The sequence below is a fragment of the Salvelinus alpinus genome, chromosome 5, assembly GCF_045679555.1.
Source record: "Salvelinus alpinus chromosome 5, SLU_Salpinus.1, whole genome shotgun sequence".
NCBI lineage: Eukaryota > Metazoa > Chordata > Actinopteri > Salmoniformes > Salmonidae > Salvelinus > Salvelinus alpinus.
This window is the reverse complement of record NC_092090.1, coordinates 78,737,981-78,753,735: the sequence shown is the minus strand read 5'-3', so window position 1 is coordinate 78,753,735 and position 15,755 is coordinate 78,737,981. Positions and strand designations below refer to the sequence as shown.

The following is a 15,755-nucleotide window of genomic DNA, read 5'->3' as shown; positions in this document are numbered from 1 at the left end:
ATCATATGAAACTGATTGTGGTAGCTTGGTTTTGGTGAACAAGAACAACATACAGGTCAAAAGAATTACTCAATATATTTACAAAGACATTTAAAAGGTGCCTCATTTTTATTTCAGAAAGCTGATATCATTGTCTTTCATAAATAGGTACATTCAAATGTATAGCCACAGGCAGTAATATAAAAACTAAAGATTAAAGCCAACCACAAAAAAAGCCCAGAATTACACAAAATCGTACTAAAAATACAATAATAATTACTCTATCCAGTGATGCCTGATAAATCCAGTAGATAACAGTAGCATACTACTGGCCTGGCAGAACATACTGTAGCATGACACACAACCACAACACACAATGCTCTCAGAGTGGAGTCAGACAAAACCACCCACAATCCTCTTCTTCTCCCTTGTGGTACTAAACATGTTTGGTGCTAGTCTGTGGGTTGAGAGAAGCTATATCAGTGGTCTTGTCACTGAGCATGTTCCGTTCAAAGTGCTTTTGTGTATCAACAGCGAGGAGCTCCATTTTCACAGAGGACAGAGGGACACCACTAACAAAGCTCAGAAGCTTCAGCTAATATTGTAGCTATAGTCCAAAGACCTCAAGCTCAATCACACTGTGCAGTCTGCCGAGCAGAGAGGATGCGTCTCTCAATACACTGTTTGCCTGAGACCAACACAATGGGAGAAACACAGAGCAAGAGACATTAATACTTAATATCTTCAAAGAAATGTGTGTGCACGTGTGTGCGTGCGTGTGTATCTATAAGCTACTTAAATTTACTTATGTTGTTGATGTCTGCCTGCTCTGTGATGGTAAGGAACTCTCCATGAGCAGCAGGGCCTTGTGGTATCTCTGGATGGGCACCTGGCCAAGGTGGAACATCTCATCTAGCGCTGCTGACTGCACCTGGACACCAGAAACACAAACACTCAGCTATTAACATTGCTCTTACAACATTATAACCCCATCAGAAATACTGCTGTTAAAGTAGTACAGTAAACTTATATTTACAGTATCTACTATCCATCGTATATCCTACCCTATGTCCAATGATTCTACTATATAAAACTGAAGACCACTATAGAAAGACAGAGAGCACATAAAGGACAAGACAGGGACTTATTGTACTGTCCAGTGAAAGAGGAGGCATTACCATTGTCACGGTGTGACTGTAGATTAGTTTCACTACAGTGATGTAAAGTAATTAAGTAAAAATTCTTTAAAGTACTACCTAAGTAATTTTTTGGGTTATCTGTACTTTACTATTTTTATTTTTACTTTTACTTTTACTTCACTACATTTCTAAAGAAAATATTGTACTTTTAACTCCATATATTTTCCCTGACAACCAAAAGTCCTCGTTACATTTTGATAGTCAAATTCACAGACTTATCAAGAGAACGCGTGGTCATCCCTACTGCCTCTGGCTTGGCGGACTCACTAAGCACAAACGTATCTTTTGTAAATAATCGCTGAGTGTTGGAGTGTTTCCCTGGCTATCCGAAAATAAAAAAATGTTTTGCTTAATAAAAGGAATTGTAAGTGTTTTATACTTTTACTTTTGATACTTAAGTATATTTAAAACCAAATACTTTTAGACTTTTACTCAAGTAGTATTTTACTGGCTGACTTTCACTTGAGTAACTTTCTATTAAGGTATGTATACTTTACTCAAGTACGACAATTGGGTACTTTTTCCACCACTGTTTCTCTGCAGTGATGTTGTTGTGGTCGTCCATCAGTCTCTGCTTGTTGAGGAGGAAGCTCTGCAGGCGGGCGTTGAGGGACCGACAGGACGTCACACTGCTCTTATACATTTCTTTCAGCTTCTACACCACTACATAAAGGAAAAATGACTTTAATTCAATACACTTTTTAAAGCATATATAACATGATCATTAACAGGACTATTTGTTTTTCACGTATCAGTTAGTAGAGGAACATGTGGTCCCATGTCTCACCCTGCTTGACTGTAGATGAGGGAAAGAGACTGCCTTCTCTGATGTGCTCCATAGCAGTGTGTAATGCAGACTAAATCAATTCTGCAGCCTTCATGTATAGTACCAACTGCTCTGTATAGCTGTGATACACACATCGAAAATACCAATGTTAACAAACAAAAAAATATCTTGAAGTACTAAAAATACACCATTACGCTGTGATTTTTAAATATAGGTTCTAAGTGATGTATAAGTTAACAGGCCTAAGCAGCAACTTCAAGATTAGGGAATCAATAACAGAGATGCATCCCCTCACCTCCACTCCTGGCTTAGAAGACTGATCTGATCAGCCACCAGGCTTTGCTGCAAGAAGGACACAGGAATGTCTTCACTGGTCTCACTCTCAAGTCCAGTGTCTTTAGAACTGGCGATTGTCATTTTGATTTATTTTACCTTTATTTAACTAGGCAAGTCAGTTAAGAGAAAATTCTTATTTACAATGACGGCCTAGGAACAGTGGGCAAAACGACAGATTTCTACCTTATCAGCTCGGGGATTCGATCTAGCAACCTTTCGGTTACTGGCCCAATGCTCTAACCACTAGGCTACATGCCGTGCCCAATGTGATGAATACGATGGGAGACAGAGAGCTGGTTTCAAGCGCAGGGCGCAGCAGGTGTTTATTTGTAAAGGACCACAGGAGGTGGCAGGTAGCTGGGTCCAGGGGCAGGCAGACAGTATTGTGGCAACAGTTTAGTTTCTGGCAATGTGCAAACTGTGTATGTGTCCAAAATCTATTACCAATAACTCAATGAGGAATACATTGATGTACAAAGACCTAATATAATATGAAGGAGTGTTAATGTGCTTACCCCCATCAGTATCTCCTCTGGGAGCTCTGGTTGATCAAAAGCTACGTCCCTGTCTGAGCTAGCTGCCATGGGGTTGGTTAAGTGCTGGTAGATAGGTACATCTTTATGGGTTCCTCTGCTGAATGACCAGGCTGGGCTGATATAGCGGGGCGATCTCACTGCTAGGCCATGGACGTTGATCACGAACCTCCAATACAAATGTATGGTTATACACCCACTGACTTACAGTCAGGAACTTTTTCAAAACATTGACTTTTCTTGTCAAGCGTCAACCAGGTTATAGATAACACTTGTCAAGATATATTAAGACCTTAACCAATCCATGAAAAGAGTTGGCAGTAGCACAATTACATAATGTCGAACCCCATGACCAATAACAGGCTTAACTTCTTATGGCTGCAGGGGCAGTATTGAGTAGCTTGGATGAAAGGTGCACGGAGTTGCCCAGAGTAAACGGCCTGCTCCTCAGTCATAGTTGCTAATATATGCATATTATTAGTATTGGATAGAAAACACTGAAGTTTCTAAAACTGTTTGAATTATGTCTGTGAGTATAACAGAACTCATATGGCAGGCAAAAACCTGAGAAAAAATCCAAACAGGAAGTGGGAGTTATGAGGTTGGTCGATTTTCAACCAAGATCCCATTGAAATCACAGCGAGATATGGATGAGTTTGCACTTCCTACGGCTTCCACTAGATGTCAACAGTCTGTAAACCTTGGCTGATGCCTCTACTGTGAAGGGGGGCCGAATGAGAGGGGAATTAGTCAGGTCTGCCATGACCTCACCATTCTTTGACCATGCGCGTTCACATGAGAGGGAGCTCTGTTCCATCGCTCATCTGAAGTCAATGTAATTCTCCGGTTGGAATGTTATTCAAGATTTATGTTAAAAACATTCTAAAGATTGATTCAACACATCGTTTGTCATGTTTCTACGGACTGTTACGGAACTTTTGAACATTTCGTCAGGTTTTAGTGAACGCGCTTCCCTGGCGTTGGATTTGTTTACCAAACACGCTACAAAATCCAAGATGGCGTAGCAGTCGGACGTGTGTTTGTATTGTCCTGTATTGTCCTGTCGCGTGTAAATAGTAAATAGTAAATAGTCTTCGTATTTTTCGTATACATTTCGTATATATTTTAATTTCACTTTCCATCTAGGAACTGAATATACATTCCTACATTCCGCCTCACCCAATGTGGTACGGACCTGCTATTTTTTTTATACTTCAGAACCGTAACCCCAAGCAGAAGCTAGCCAGATAACTAGCTACTAGCTAGTAGTCAGTTAGCCACTGCTGCGGTCTTCACCCTCAACTCGGACACAGCCAGCTTCAATACCGGGCCAATACCTGCCAGTCTGCAAGCGCGATATCAACCCAGAGCATATAGGACTGCTTTTTCTCTACCACATCACCGGATTCCTGACGCAAGCTCTGGACAATTACACCGTATCATCACAGCTAGCTAGCTGCAACCGAGTGGCTACTACTGGCTAACACCTCTGTCCCGAAGCAAGCACCAGTTAGCCTTGAGCTAGCCTCGAGCTAGGCCCATCTGCCGGCTAGCTGAAGAGCTGAAGAAGCGAATTCTTGGGCTACAATACCAGCTACAAGCTAATTTAGCCATTTTTTTTGCCGCTGCTAGTAGCTTTTACCTTCTGCACAGACACCAGCCCTGTTATTAGCCTGGATATTACTCACCAATTTACCAGCATCGGACTGTCTCTCGACAACAACGCCGGATTCCTGCCGTAATCCCTGAGCCACTGCTTCTGATCCTCACAGCTAGCTTGCGGCTAGCGCAGCTAGCGCCACTGCCACGAAGCTAGCACCAGTTAGCAAACACAATTCTACAATTCACAACCTCTCTTTCGCCATCGCCATCTGGCTTGGATTCTCTGTCGACACAACCACGTCTGAGCAGACCCCCTCCGTCTGAGCAGACCACCCCCCGGGCTACTAACTTTAAACGCCGCGTGCTAGCTTAGTGGAGGCCTCCTCTGCTCCATCTACGGCTGCCCCCTGGACACTATGATCACTTGGCTACATAGCTGATGCATGCTTGACTGTCCATTAATTCACGGTACTCCATTCTGTTTATTTGTGTTTTATCTGTCGGCTCTGTGCTTTAACTCAGGATCTGTGTGTAGTTAATCCGACCCTCTCTGCCTAGTCGTCGCCATTTTTACCTGTTGTTGCTGTGTTAGACTAGCACCCTGTTATTGCTGCTGTTATCTTACCTGTTGTTTTAGCTAGCTCTCCCAATCAAGACCTGCAATCACTTTATGCCTTATTGTATGTCTCTCTCAAATATCAATATGCCTTGCATACTGTTGTTCAGGCTAGTTTTCATTATCATTGTTTTGGTTTGCAATGGACCCTGTAGTTCCACTCTCCGTACCTCTGATACCCCCTTTGTCCCACCCCCCACACATGCGGTGACCTCACCCATTGAGACCAGCATGTCCAGAGATACAACCTCTCTTATCATCACCCAGTGCCTGGGCTTGCCTCCACTGTACCCGCGCCCCTCCATACCCCTGTCTGCACATTATGCCCAGAATCTATTCTACCACGCCCATAAATCTGCTCCTTTTATTCTTTGTCCCCAACGCTCTAGGCGACCAGTTTTGATAGCCTTTAGCCGCACCCTCATCCTACTACTCCTCTGTTCCTCGGGTGATGTGGAGGTAAACCCAGGCCCTGCATGTCCCCAGTCACCCTCATTTGTTGACTTCTGCGATCGAAAAAGCCTTGGCCTCATGCATGTCAACATCAGAAGCCTCCTCCCTAAGTTTGCCTTACTCACCGCTTTAGCACACTCTGCCAATCCTGATGTCCTTGCCGTGTCCGAATCCTGGCTTAGGAAGGCCACCAAAAATTCTGAGATTTCCATACCCAACTATAACACTTTCCGTCAAGATAGAACTGCCAAAGGGGGAGGAGTTGCAATCTACTGCAGAGATAGCCTGCAAAGTTCTGTCATACTTTCCAGGTCTATGCCCAAACAGTTCGAACTTCTAATTTTAAAAATTAATCTCTCCAGAAATAAGTCTCTCACTGTTGCCGCCTGCTACCGACCCCCCTCAGCTCCCAGCTGTGCCCTGGACACCATCTGTGAATTGATCGCTCCCCATCTAGCTTCAGAGTTTGTTCTGTTAGGTGACCTAAACTGGGATATGCTTAACACCCCGGCAGTCCTACAATCCAAGCTTGATGCCCTCAATCTCACACAAATCATCAAGGAACCCACCAGGTACAACCCTAAATCCGTAAACATGGGCACCCTAATAGACATTATCCTGACCAACCTGCCCTCCAAATCCACCTCTGCTGTCTTCAATCAAGATCTCAGCGATCACTGCCTCATTGCCTGTATCCGCCACGGGTCCGCGGTCAAACGACCACCCCTCATCACTGTCAAACGCTCCCTAAAACACTTCTGCGAGCAGGCCTTTCTAATCGACCTGGCCCGGGTACCCTGGAAGGATATTGACCTCATCCCGTCAGTTGAGGATGCCTGGTCATTCTTTAAATGTTACTTCCTCACCATATTAGACAAGCATGCTCCGTTCAAAAAATGCAGAACCAAGAACAGATATAGCCCTTGGTTCACTCCAGACCTGACTGCCCTCGACCAGCACAAAAACATCCTGTGGCGAACTGCAATAGCATCGAAGAGCCCCCGCGATATGCAACTGTTCAGGGAAGTCAGGAACCAATACACGCAGTCAGTCAGGAAAGCAAAGGCCAGCTTTTTCAAGCAGAAATTCGCATCCTGTAGCTCTAACTCCAAAAAGTTCTGGGATACTGTAAAGTCCATGGAGAACAAGAGCACCTCCTCCCAGCTGCCCACTGCACTGAGGCTAGGTAACACGGTCACCACCGATAAATCCATGATAATCGAAGACTTCAACAAGCATTTCTCAATGGCTGGCCATGCCTTCCTCCTGGCGACTCCAACCTTGGCCAACAGCCCCGCCCCCCCCCGCTGCTACTCGCCCAAGCCTCCCCAGCTTCTCCTTTACCCAAATCCAGATAGCAGATGTTCTGAAAGAGCTGGAAAACCTGGACCCATACAAATCAGCTGGGCTTGACAATCTGGACCCCCTATTTCTGAAACTGTCCGCCGCCATTGTCGCACCCCCTATTACCAGCCTGTTCAACCTCTCCTTCGTATCATCTGAGATCCCCAAGGATTGGAAAGCTGCCGCGGTCATCCCCCTCTTCAAAGGGGGAGACACCCTGGACCCAAACTGTTACAGACCTATATCCATCCTGCCCTGCCTATCTAAGGTCTTCGAAAGCCAAGTCAACAAACAGATCACTGACCATCTCGAATCCCACTGTACCTTCTCCGCTGTGCAATCCGGTTTCCGAGCCGGTCACGGGTGCACCTCAGCCACGCTCAAGGTACTAAACGATATCATAACCGCCATCGATAAAAGACATTACTGTGCAGCCGTCTTCATCGACCTGGCCAAGGCTTTCGACTCTGTCAATCACCATATTCTTATCGGCAGACTCAGTAGCCTCGGTTTTTCTAATGACTGCCTTGCCTGGTTCACCAACTACTTTGCAGACAGAGTTCAGTGTGTCAAATCGGAGGGCATGTTGTCCGGTCCTCTGGCAGTCTCTATGGGGGTACCACAGGGTTCAATTCTCGGGCCGACTCTTTTCTCTGTATACATCAATGATGTTGCTCTTGCTGCGGGCGATTCCCTGATCCACCTCTACGCAGATGACACCATTCTATATACTTCCGGCCCTTCCTTGGACACTGTGCTATCTAACCTCCAAACGAGCTTCAATGCCATACAACACTCCTTCCGTGGCCTCCAACTGCTCTTAAACGCTAGTAAAACCAAATGCATGCTTTTCAACCGTTCGCTGCCTGCACCCGCACGCCCGACTAGCATCACCACCCTGGACGGTTCCGACCTAGAATATGTGGACATCTATAAGTACCTAGGTGTCTGGCTAGACTGCAAACTCTCCTTCCAGACTCATATCAAACATCTCCAATCCAAAATCAAATCAAGAATCGGCTTTCTATTCCGCAACAAAGCCTCCTTCACTCACGCCGCCAAACTTACCCTAGTAAAACTGACTATCCTACCGATCCTCGACTTCGGCGATGTCATCTACAAAATAGCTTCCAACACTCTACTCAGCAAACTGGATGCAGTTTATCACAGTGCCATTCGTTTTGTTACTAAAGCACCTTATACGACCCACCACTGCGACCTGTATGCCCTAGTCGGCTGGCCCTCGCTACATGTTCGTCGTCAGACCCACTGGCTCCAGGTCATCTACAAGGCTATGCTAGGTAAAGTGCCGCCTTATCTCAGTTCACTGGTCACGATGGCTACACCCACCCGCAGCACGCGCTCCAGCAGGTGTATCTCACTGATCATCCCTAAAGCTAAAACCTCATTTGGACGCCTTTCCTTCCAGTTCTCTGCTGCCTGCGACTGGAACGAATTGCAAAAATCTCTGAAGTTGGAGACTTTTATCTCCCTCAACAACTTTAAAAATCTGCTATCCGAGCAGCTAACCGATCGCTGCAGCTGTACATAGTCCATCTGTAAACTACCCACCCAATTTACCTACCTCACCCCCCATACTGCTTTTATTTATTTACTTTTCTGCTCTTTTGCACACCAGTATCTCTTCTTGCACATGATCATCTGATGATTTATCACTCCAGTGTTAATCTGCTAAATTGTAATTATTCGATTTATTGCCTACCTCATGCCTTTTGCACACATTGTATATAGATTCTCTTTTTTTCTACCATGTTATTGACTTGTTTATTGTTTACTCCATGTGTAACTCTGTGTTGTCTGTTCACACTGCTATGCTTTATCTTGGCCAGGTCGCAGTTGCAAATGAGAACTTGTTCTCAACTAGCCTACCTGGTTAAATAAAGGTAAAAAAATAAAAAATAAAATAAATAAAAATAGCTATTTGGACATAAATTATGGACATTACCGAAAAAAAGCCAAACATTTCTCGTGGAAGTGGGAGTCCTGGGAGTGCATTCCGACAAAGATCAGCAAAGGTAAGTGAAGATTTATAATGCTTTTTATGAGTTTTGTTGACTGCACAATTTGGCGGGTAACTGGATGGCTTGCTTTTGTGGCTGAACGCTGTTCTCAGATGATTGAATATTGTGTTTTGCCGTAAAACTTTTTGAAATCTGACACAGCGGTTGCATTAAGAACAAGTGTATCTTTAATTCTATGTAAAACATGTATCTTTCATCAAAGTTTATGATGAGTATTTCTGTTATTTGACGTGGCTCTCAATTTCTCCGGATATTTTGGAGGCATTTCTGATCATGGCGCCAATGTAAACGGAGGTTTTTGGATATAAATATGAACATGAAGTCCTATGACTGTCATCTGATGAAGATCATCAAAGGTTAGTGTTTAATTTGATCTCTATTTGTGCTTTTTGTGACTCCTCTCTTTGGCTGGAAAAATGGCTGAATTTTTCTGTGAGTTGGTGGTGACCTAACATAATCGTTTGTGGTGCTTTTGCTGAAAAGCCTATTTGAAATCGGACACTTTGGTGGGATTAACAACAAGATTACCTTTAAAATGGTATAAAATACATGTATGTTGGAGGAATTTTAATTATGAGATTTCTGTTGTTTGAATTTGGCGCCCTGCACTTTCACTGACTGTTGTCATATCGATCCGGTTACCGGGATTGCAGCCATATAAACAATTAGAAACAAACAATACATTTTTCCAAAGCTCAAAATCCAATCCTCTTGGCTTGCTCATAGCGCCCTGGTACCTGTGGTGTCCATGGGCCTCTCAGCGTTACTTCCTCCATCAAGCAGATTAACTCCAAAAGCAGCCTTCAGCAGCATGTCAGACAGACGGCCTGTACTCAAAGACCTGGAGATAGGACACACACACTTACACCCTCCCTCAGAGGAGCTCAGCGGACACATTTAATTATTACATCAGTCATAGATAGAGCCTACTATAACATTTATGGATATCAGATGACCAATATCTGTAGAGCTGGTTCCCACCTTTTGAAGGGGCCCTTCCTCTTCCCTGTGGCCCTGCTGATGTGGCTCAGGTCTGATACTGTTTGTATGCGTGTGGGCATGGTGGATAAGTCCTCAAAGCTGGTGGGCTGGGGGAATTCATGTGGAGGGGTGGCCTAAGTAGGAACCAGAAAGATAACATGACAATTCTGTATTACAGAGTCACTACTTCATGAGCTGGCAGAAGAGACCACTAAATGTGACATTGTTTTACGGCTGACCTGTGGGCTCTGTTGTCCTGTATGGATGCTGAAAGGACCAGTCTGCTCTGGGATAGTGCCCACTGGGAGAAGAGAAGTAAATAAGAACATGTTATGGTGCGAGGCAAAAGAATGTTGCAATGTCAGTATTGTACTAATGCAGTAATGGAGGTCTGAGGGGATTCCTACTGTACCTTGTGGAGAGGGCTGGTAGGGCCCCTTCAGCTGACAGCCTGCGATGGCTGAGCGCTGCCCCCCCTGTGCCTGATGGGAGAGGAGGGGAAGCTCTAGTCTTCCTACTCCCTGGGGAACCCCTACTACTACTATCAACACAGCACAGGCTGGCCCTGAAACAGATGAACAACATCAATGTCCAGAATACATACACCCCCACAGTAGAAGTGACCCACTAAGGGAGAGAAAAAGAAAGACAGAGGGAGAGAAATGTAGATGGACAGAGAAAAGACACAGAGAAGTGATGGAGAGAGATGTACCTGATTGAGCCATGCAGGCCAGCAGGGTGTATTTTCTGCTCCATGTGCTGGTAGTTGTGGATCTGTGTTGGGACAGGAATGGGCACAGACTGGCTGTAGTTACTCCCACTGAACTATGCAGGCCTGCTGCACAGACAGAGAGGAAAGGGTACACCTCAGTGATTCTGTTAGGGTTTGAGGGGGAAACAAGCACAGCAAATGCAACACAACTTGTTGCCTCATAAATTGTTATTTCTTTTAGATCAGGACTGGTCCCTCTTCCTTTTTCCCATGATGTTTGTAGTATGACAATCATGAGAGGATGTTGTCATTTGATACCCCTCAGTAACACAGAGTGGGTGTTCTATACTAAAGGCTGGTCAGATTAAAGGAGGGTGAGCTGGACAAATGCTGTGAAACTTCTGATAGCCCAGGTTTACTCCCCCTCAGACAGCCCTGCTCTTACCTAAAAGGATTAAGGGGGCAGAGGGGTGGAGAGGAGGGTAGTGTCCTGCCTGGACTCCCAAGACCCCCAGGAGCCAGCAGAGAGCTCCTGTATCATCAAGACAAAGGAACAGGACAGAGTCAGTGAATCTTACCCTCCATCTGTCTACCTGATATCATAAGGGCTTCTCATAACCATCTCCATTGTACAGGTTTCTACAGTAGGACTATACATTTCCTTGTATTAAATACAACAGAGTCATACAGTACATGCCCAAAAGTATGTTGACACCTGCTTGTCAAAAATCTAATTCCAAAATCATGGGCATTAATATGGAGTCGGTCCCCCCTTTACTGCTAAAACAGTCTCCACTCTTCTGGGAAGGCATTCCACTAGACGTTGGAACTAGAGGTCGACCGATTAATCGGAATGGACGATTAATTAGGGACGATTTCAAGTTTTCATAACAATCAGTAATCTGCATTTTTGGACACCGATCATGGCCGATTACATTGCACTCCACGAGGAGACTGTGTGGCAGCATTAAACGTATCTTATAAAAAACAATAAATCTTAACATAATCACTAGTTAACTACACATGGTTGATGATATTACTAGTTTATCTAGCTTGTCCTGCGTTGCATATAAGCGATGGTGTGCCTGTTAATTTATCATTGAATCGGAGCCTACTTCGCCAAACGGTTATTTAACAAGTGCATTCGCGAAAAAAGCACTGTCGTTGCACCAATGTCTACCTAACCATAAACATCAACGCCTTTCTTAAAATCAATACACAAGTATATATTTTTAAACCTGCATATTTAGTTCATATTGCCTGCTAACATGAATTTCTTTTAACTAGGGAAATTGTGTCACTTCTCTTGCGTTCTGTGCAACAGAGTCAGGCTATATGCAGCAGTTTGGGCCGCCTGGGTCGTTGCGAACTGTGTGAAGACCAACTTCGCCAAACGGGGGATGATTGAACAAAAGCACATTTGCGAAAAAAGCACAATCGTTGCACGAATGTACCTAACCATAAACATAAATGCCTTTCTTAAAATCAATAGACAGAGGTATATTTTTTTAAACCTGCATATTTAGTTAAAAGAAATCCAGATTAGCAGGCAATATTAATAAACTAGGGAAATTGTGTCACTTCTCTTGCTTTCATTGCATGCAGAGTCAGGGTATATGCAACAGTTTGGGCCGCCTGGCTCGTTGCGAACTAATTATGACATAACATTGAAGGTTGTGCAATGTAACACGAATATTTAGATTTATGGATGCCACCCGTTAGATAAAATACGTAAGGGTTTCGTATTTCACTGAAAGAATAAACGTTTGGTTTTCGAAATTATAGTTTCCGGATTCGACCATATTAATGACATAAGGCTTGTATTTCTGTGTGTTATTATGTTATAGTTAAGTCTATGATTTGATATTTGATAGAGCAGTCTGACTGAGCGGTGGTAGGCAGCAGCAGGCTCGTAAGCATTCATTCAAACAGCACTTTCGTGCATTTGCCAGCAGCTCTTCCCTGTGCTTCAAGCATTGAGGTGTTTATGACTTCAAGCCTATCAACTCCCGAGATCAGGCTGGTGTAACCGATGTGAAATGGCTAGCTAGTTAGCGGGATTCGCGCTAATAGCGTTTCAATCGGTGACGTCACTCGCTCTGAGACTTGAAATAGTTGTTCCCCTTGCTCTGCAAGGGCCGCGGCTTTTGTGGAGCGATGGGTAACGATGCTTCAAGGGTGGCTGTTGTCGATGTGTTCCTGGTTCGAGCCCAGGTAGGGGCGAGGAGAGGGACGGAAGCTATACTGTTACACTGGCAATACTAAAGTGCCCATAAGAACATCCAATAGTCAAAGGTATATGAAATACAAATGGTATAGAGAGAAATAGTCCTATCATAACTACAACCTAAAACTTCTTACCTGGGAATATTGAAGACTCAAGTTAAAAGAAACCACCAGTTTTCATATGTTCCCATGTTCTGAGCAAGGAACTTAAACGTTAGCTTTTTTACATGGCACATATTGCACTTTTACTTTCTTCTCCAACACTTTGTTTTTGCATTATTTAAACCAAATTGAACATGTTTCATTATTTATTTAAGGCTAAATTGATTTTATGGATGTATTATATTAAGTTAAAATAAAAGTGTTAATTCAGTATTGTTGTAATTGTCATTACTACAAAAAAAATAAAAAATATAAAATTGGCCGATTAATCGGCATCGACTTTTTTTGGTCCTCCAATAATCGGTATCGGTATCGGCGTTGAAAAATCATAATCGGCCGACCTCTAGTTGGAACATTGATGCGGGGATTTGCTTCCATTCAACCACAAGAGCATTAGTGAGGTCGGGCATTCCAATTCATCCCAAAGGTGTTCGATGGAGTTGAGGTCAGGGCCCTGTGCAGGCCAGTCAAGTTCTTCCACACCGATCTCGACAGACCATTTCTGTATGGACCTCGCTTTTTGCATGGGGGCATTGTCATGCTGAAACAGGAAAGGTCCTTCCCAAACTGTTGCCACAAAGCTGGAAGCACAGAATTGTCTACAATGTCAGTGTACGCTGTAGCATTAAGATTTCCCTTCACTGGAACTAAGGGGCCTAACCCGAACAATGAAAAACAGCTCCAGACCATTATTCCTCCTCCACCAAACTTTACAGTTGGCACTATGCATTGGGGCAGGTAGCGTTCTCCTGGCATCCACCAAACCCAGATTCGTCCGTCGGTCTGCCAGTTGGTGAAGAGTGATTCATCACTCCAGAGAACGCGCTTCCACTGCTCCAGAGTCCAATGGTGGTAAGCTTTATACCACTCCAGCCGACACTTGGCATTGTGCATGGTGATTCTAGGCTTGTGTGCGGCTTCTCGGCCATAGAAGCTCCCGACGAACAGTTCTTGTGCTGATGTTGCTTCCAAAGGCAGTTTGAAACTCAGTAGTTAGTGTTGCAACCAACGACAGACGATTTTTACGCACTACACGCTTTAGCATTCGGCAATCCCCTTCTTTTAGCCTTGTGTGGCCTATAACTTCACGGCGGAGCAGTTGTTGCTCCTAGACGTTTCCACTTCACAATAACAGCACTTACAGTTTACCGGGGTAGCTCTAGCAGGGTAGAAATTTGACGAACTGACTTGCTGGAAAGGTGGCATCCTATGACGGGGCCACATTGAAAGTCACTGAGCACTTCTACTCCCAATGTTTGTTTATGGAGGTTGCATGGCTGTGTGCTAGATTGTATACACCTGATAGCAACAGGTGTGGCTGAAATAGTCAAATCCACTAATTTGAAGGTGTGTCCACATAATTTTGGCCATGTAGTGTATCATTCTCCTGTACTCAACTCACCCACTATACCCCAGGCTGCCCTGGACAGGTGACCCGTCTGCCATCTCACTTGTGATCTCAACTGGAGGGAGTAAAACAGGAGTCAGGGACATATCAGTCTATTACTATCATAACTATTACTATCAAACTCATATCAAGAACACAGTGCTGGTAATGTAAGTCATCTAATGAGAGATAGGGTGAGATAGGGTGTTTACTGGGGAATTGGTCAGGCATAATGACAAAGTTGTCCGTCTCGGAGGATGTGTTCCTGCAGTTGTGGAGGGCTGTGTCCCCGGAAGGGGAGGGCTGAGCCTTGGCCTGGAGTCTCTGCAGCTCTGCATCAGAATGCTGAAGGGGAAAAGAGTGGAAAATATCTAATATTAGACCCTAAGTGACTGGTTTTGGTGGCGGATCATTTCCCCTTCATATTGTAAAGCATTGGGCTGAACACTTGGAAAAGTGCTATATAAATCCTATTCATCATCGTTATCATTCCCCAGAGAGGAGGGGGGACTCACTTGAGGGGAGCAGGCCAGGTGGAAGGTGGAGGAGCTGCGAGAGGAGCTGGCAGACCCATAGCTGGTGTAGGAAGGCATGGGCACCGGAGAGGCTGGAATGATGAAGGACACGGTCAGTGTGGTGCTAATCCCAACTACATACTGGGGGTCATGAAATTGCATTGGTACTCTGTTTAAGTACTAGATAACTTGAGGTGCACATTATAACTCATTCATAATTCACACCTGCCTAAAACGCAGCTCTAATCCAACGATTAATTTGCCTGTATGGCCTATAGGTATACTCACATTTCTTTGTGGATGAAGTTGAAAAAACTCATCTGTGTGGGTAGATGATCACAAATAAATGGAAATAAGACTTTGACAATGAGTGCACTGACTTCATTTCCATTCCAGTGAAAAATAGGTAATGTCAGACTTCAGATAGCAGTGTAAATATAACTGAGTGAGAGAGTAAGTAAGGCTAAGCAAAGTCCATGTGTTCCTTCTGGTTCCTTTGTAGCAGGCCCAGGAGCAGGTGTCTGAGGGGGACTGACGTCTTCCGTGGGATGCTGGAAAAGACACAGGGTTAAGTATATCCCTTTGGTAAAAGGTCACTTTGAAAAAACTGAACCAGCTCTGTGTTCAACAAGGATACAGAATAATGTCAACTCATTGGGTTGTTTTGTGTTTGTATGTATTGAGTGTTGAGACGATGATGTTTGTGAGTGAGTTTATATTTACTAAGCAATATCTTGGGTTGTTATGACACCCTGAACTGTAATGTGGTTGTGTTTTACTAGCATTAAGAGCATTAAGACACTGTAAGTTATGATACTGTATGAGTGTGGCCCTGTGCGTCTGTATATATTAGATCTAATAGATTAGGTCTAATAGCCTCA

General features: G+C 44.2%; 1 pseudogene; it reads right to left on the bottom strand.

The window, feature by feature from the left end:
* Nucleotides 1–608: 608 nt before the first annotated feature.
* Nucleotides 609–15,036, bottom strand: LOC139575341 (serine/threonine-protein kinase ULK1-like; annotated as a pseudogene).
* Nucleotides 15,037–15,755: the final 719 nt, after the last annotated feature.